Raw genomic sequence first — 4,744 nt, 5'->3', positions numbered from 1 at the left:
TTGTGGAGAGTTATTTTGTTGGAAAATAAATTTTTGTAGCTTCTCCACTTTTTCTACACTTGCCAGTTCCTCTGCATTCCCACTCTGCAGCCAGCTCACTGCTTTTGCTTCACCTAAACTGTTGTGATGCTGGTGAGAGCTTAGAAAAATGTCTGTGAAAATACTGCTAGGAGCTTGCTAGAGAAAATCAAAGGGAGTGAACAGAGTTTGTTTTGCATTGAACACCTGTTGCACTAGTAAGTGGGGGAAATTCACTGTTGTTTCTGACTACAGGTTCCGTACCCTTGCCTAGTGTAAAAGCTGTTCTGCATCACATATATAGTCTTTGTAGTAACTGTATGAATGAAATACTTTTTGTATTTCACTGTAAATAGCACATTATATAAAGACTGTAGTGGGATGATAATTAATTTAGCTGGAAGTTCTTTCTATTTATTATTCTAATTCTGGGAATATCAGCATTGCCTGATTTTGAATATCATTTTAGTGAAATGGATAAGATATATGGTAGGTGCATGTTTTCTCCAATCTCCTATTCCAGCTTCCAAGCAATTCAGTTTAACTCCCATGAACATACTCTGTCCTCCCTCTCTCTCTTGCCTCCCTGCCCCTTGATGCTTTATATGCACTTTTTTACAATGATGTTAAGAGTATGAAATTCTGCTGTCAGGTATCTGGCCATTTCTCCTGTGCTGCTGACTGTTGTGGTTATTTAAGGTTAGTATGTGGCTCAAAACATAAACTGTGGGGAACACAAGGAAGAGGGTATTTTTCTAGAAATAAAATTATAAGCATTTTTGTAAACATCACTACATAAAATTGTAGACAAAGGAATTATAGGTAAGTAGATCTGTTGTATTACTAAATGGATATATAAGAGTATAAAAACAGTGTCTTTTGACACAAGAGGATTTTCAGGGTATCAGTGGAAAACTATATTGAAAGACTTTGTTGTTTGATTCATATCAGATCACATGGAAATGGGAAGAGAAGTTAAATGGGAAGAGAAGTTAAAATGTCTTGCTCTGTGTAGCCTGGCTGTAGCTATTTTACCAGCTTCAGTAAATGCTGTTGCTCCCTACAACTGTTACATGACAGCTGTGTCCTCCAAGAAGTGACCTGTGGATTCCACTTCAGTAATTTGACTTACTGTTTTTTTTGCTGGTTTTGATTTGGAGGGGGGTGGGGGGAGGGTTGTGTGTTTGTTTTTTCCTTTTTACTTTTGCTCTAGAGAGTGTTTGTTATCCACCTTTTTTAAAGTAATTCTTAAGGAATGTTTGGCAGAATTTCAAAGCACTGAGCCGTGGATGAAAACCGTGGAGTAGGTAGCCATATATAGATGAATAAATGAGAAAATAAAGAGCATAGTCCAAGCCCTAGTATTTAAGTATGGGCTATATATTGATTTGTGAAATATAAATATCACAAAATAAGGCATGTCCCAATCCAGCTAATGAATCACGTTTTCTATAGTGCTGCTAATTATGTATGGACAATATAGTAACACCACATGTTAGGCAGACTCAGTCGGTTTTTACTAGCCTTGCTAAGATACTTTCTGTCAGTTATTGTTTCATGAGTGATAAATCATTTGTAATGTGAGCTTGTACTACACATATTGCATAATAGCACCTGCCTGCTGAGCATTACTTTGAAAAGCACTTTAATAGAATTATTTCAGTAAGAAGCTTTAAAAATACTCCAACTGGAGGACATATCAAAGGTTATTGTGATGAAATGTCTTTGCAAAGTTTTGCCAATAGAAAATTTAATATTATTGTTTGCATTAGGATATTAATGAGTTCATATTTCCATATGTAGTTCCAGGAGCTTTGAATCTGAGAAATGGTAAAGGTCCAAGTGAGTTCCGGAGTCATCTTATGTATGTGTGGTACAAAACAACCTGTAAATTTTCTGTTGAAATGAGCTAAAAAGATTATAAAACCAGTGAGACAGAAGGAAAGAGGGGAAGAAAAGAGTTAAGTGATACATAGCTCTTGTCAGTTCTTGCTCTATATTTTTCTAAAGTTTTTCAGTATGTGGAAGGAATGGGATACATTTTAACAATTACATGTATATATGTTAGATGTTTACCTTATTTTTGTATGTCTTTTCAAATGAATATACATCAGTACTGTTCAGTAGCCCGAGTCTATCCTTTATCAGTTGTTTAATGTCACACAAACACTGTGGAAAAAGAATTCTTGAGCAGGGACTGGAGGGGGTGAGAGTAACAGTCTCCAGACCTAATAGGGGACAGACAGTGGGGATGAGTAAGCAAACAGGTTTGTGCATAAAGGCAGAATCAAGTAGGATTTAAGAGCTGACAGAAACTATTTTTAAATCTACCCATAAATTACTGCCTAGATATTAAAATAGTCTTCTAGAATACTCATGAATTCATATTCTGTCTGGCATCAGGAGTTCAAATTTTAGAGTTCCACAATTTTTACTACTCAAGGTATAAAATCAGACAATTTATCCCAAGGATTTAGCCCCTATTAACAAAGACTAGTTTTAAACCCACAATGAGTTTTAGTGGTGAGCCTGGTTTCACAGAAATCTGTAAACTCTTAATCTATAGCCCTTACTGGAATAGAGGAGAAGGAAATGAAATTTCATTCATCAAACCCTGAATAAAAGCAGAGACCTATTTTTACTTCTCCTTACATATGTGGTTACTTACCCTATACACACAGTTTCTTCCTGGGTCTCATATCCTGCCCTTAACACTTACTGTCTTTTATGAATTTCTTCGTACTTACCTTCTTTAAGCTCCGTTGGTTTGTGAAGTCATACTTGCATTCTGTGACACCTGCAGAGGTTTTAATGTGATCCACCATTCCCTTAGCTGGAATGCAGTGAGGGGTCTGATAGCTTTTTAATCAGTGTCTATCCAAAGTTAAAAGGTTCTTGTAAACCACCTCCTGTGTTAGTTACTAAAGCCTCTTAAAGATTTATTTCGGTTCACGGTTACATTTGATCTCTGACAGCTTTAACGCATCAGGCTGAAAACTATTTTCCAGATGCTTTCGACTCTAATTCTATTCTGTCCATGAAAATAAAGCACATTGCATAAAACTATTACGTAGTCTAGAGAAAGAACAGAAAAATTATATTTTTGGAGTGTAAAATAACATTTCTGTTGTACATTTACTTATATTTATTGCTTTATTGCAGATCTTTCACCAAAATTTTAGTTCTTCTGTTGTCTGTAAAGTATGTGGATGCCATTTTTATTGCGTTTTTAATCAAATGTTATTCAATCAAATTTATTGCTTGGCTATTTGTCTGATTTATTTCTCCACTTCTATATAACAAACTGTTATATATGAGCTTACAGTAGTTTTATAGACAGTTTCTTTTTATAACTTAACACCCTAGAGATGTGTTCCTACGCAGCTCCAAAAAAAATTTTTATCAGATACAATAGAGTTTAAGCTGGTTCTTCTAACTCATCCGTGTTCTCTTTTCTTAGTTTATTCTTACCACTTTTATCTATTATGCTTACCTACTCTGCACTGAATTCTAGCAGTAGAGTTGGATTTGCTCATCAATTTTTTTAGTGATGAACAATTAAACATAAAAAGAAGGTTCTTTATCTTTTAAACTATGCACTCCAAAGTAATTTCTTGTTGATGACCATCACCACTCTTTTTCTTACTAAAAAATTTTCTTTTCCTTAAAAAGCATATGAAATCATATGATCTAAAATTTGGTGGACTCCATGACACTGAAACAGGAAAAAGCTGTATAATAATTTCATACTATACTAGGCTGCCTATTTTAATATCTTTATATTGACAAAGAAAGATAAATATTTATATTTGGCACATTACTAAGCACTATTTCTTCAAATAGAGAAAAATACTTTTCAGGCTTTCTTAAAGACAGAATCTGATTGCATGCCTAATTATTTTGTAAGGTTAATCTTTAATTACAATGATAATAACTTTTTTAATATATCAATATCTCATATAGTATATATATAAATATATACATATATTTCATTGTGCTTCAGCACCAACTGCTGAAGCATAATGATTCAGTGTGTAAAACATTCTTATCAGGAAAGTAATCCTGTTATGTATTAAAAATATATATACACTATCAGAATTGTGACTTTGAGAAAGTATTCCTACACTTCTAGTTAAAGTCACAGTAAGGTTATAAAACAAACAGAAAAGAGAGAAAAAAAAGAAAATAAAAGAAAGGTAAAAAAATAGAAAAAATAAAAAATAAGAGAAAAGAAAAAAAATAAGGGAAAGAAAAAGAAAAACAAAGAAGAGAAAAGCAAAAAGGACAAAAGGCATATATCCAACTTTACTACAGCCAAGCCTGTAGTCAAAGAAAGGCTGCTGGAGCCTTTAAGGGATTATTTGGAGCATCTTAATTGAGTTTCTGTTCTGAGCTGCCTGATAGAGAAGTCTTTCCCCTCGCCATCACCACTCCCCAAATTCCCAATGGAGAGAGGGTCCTAGGGGAAAGAACTGAGGCTTTTCATTTTAATATGCTAAGTGTTCTTTCAAGTCTAGCAGTTGACTTGTGCAGAAATAACTCTAATAGTTAAAGTTCAGGTATCAGTAACATTTTCAGGTGAAGCCTGGTCTGCAATTACACTGGAATCAAATACAGTCAGTTATTTTTCTCGCCTTCCTCCCTTCGGCCCCCCCCTCACTCCCCCCCCCCCCCCCCGGAAACTTGTCATATAAAATCAAGTAATACCACCTTCTTGAAAAGCCTG

This window comes from Melopsittacus undulatus, chromosome 1 (genome assembly GCF_012275295.1).
Source record: "Melopsittacus undulatus isolate bMelUnd1 chromosome 1, bMelUnd1.mat.Z, whole genome shotgun sequence".
NCBI lineage: Eukaryota > Metazoa > Chordata > Aves > Psittaciformes > Psittaculidae > Melopsittacus > Melopsittacus undulatus.
Note: the sequence above shows the minus strand (reverse complement) of the source record.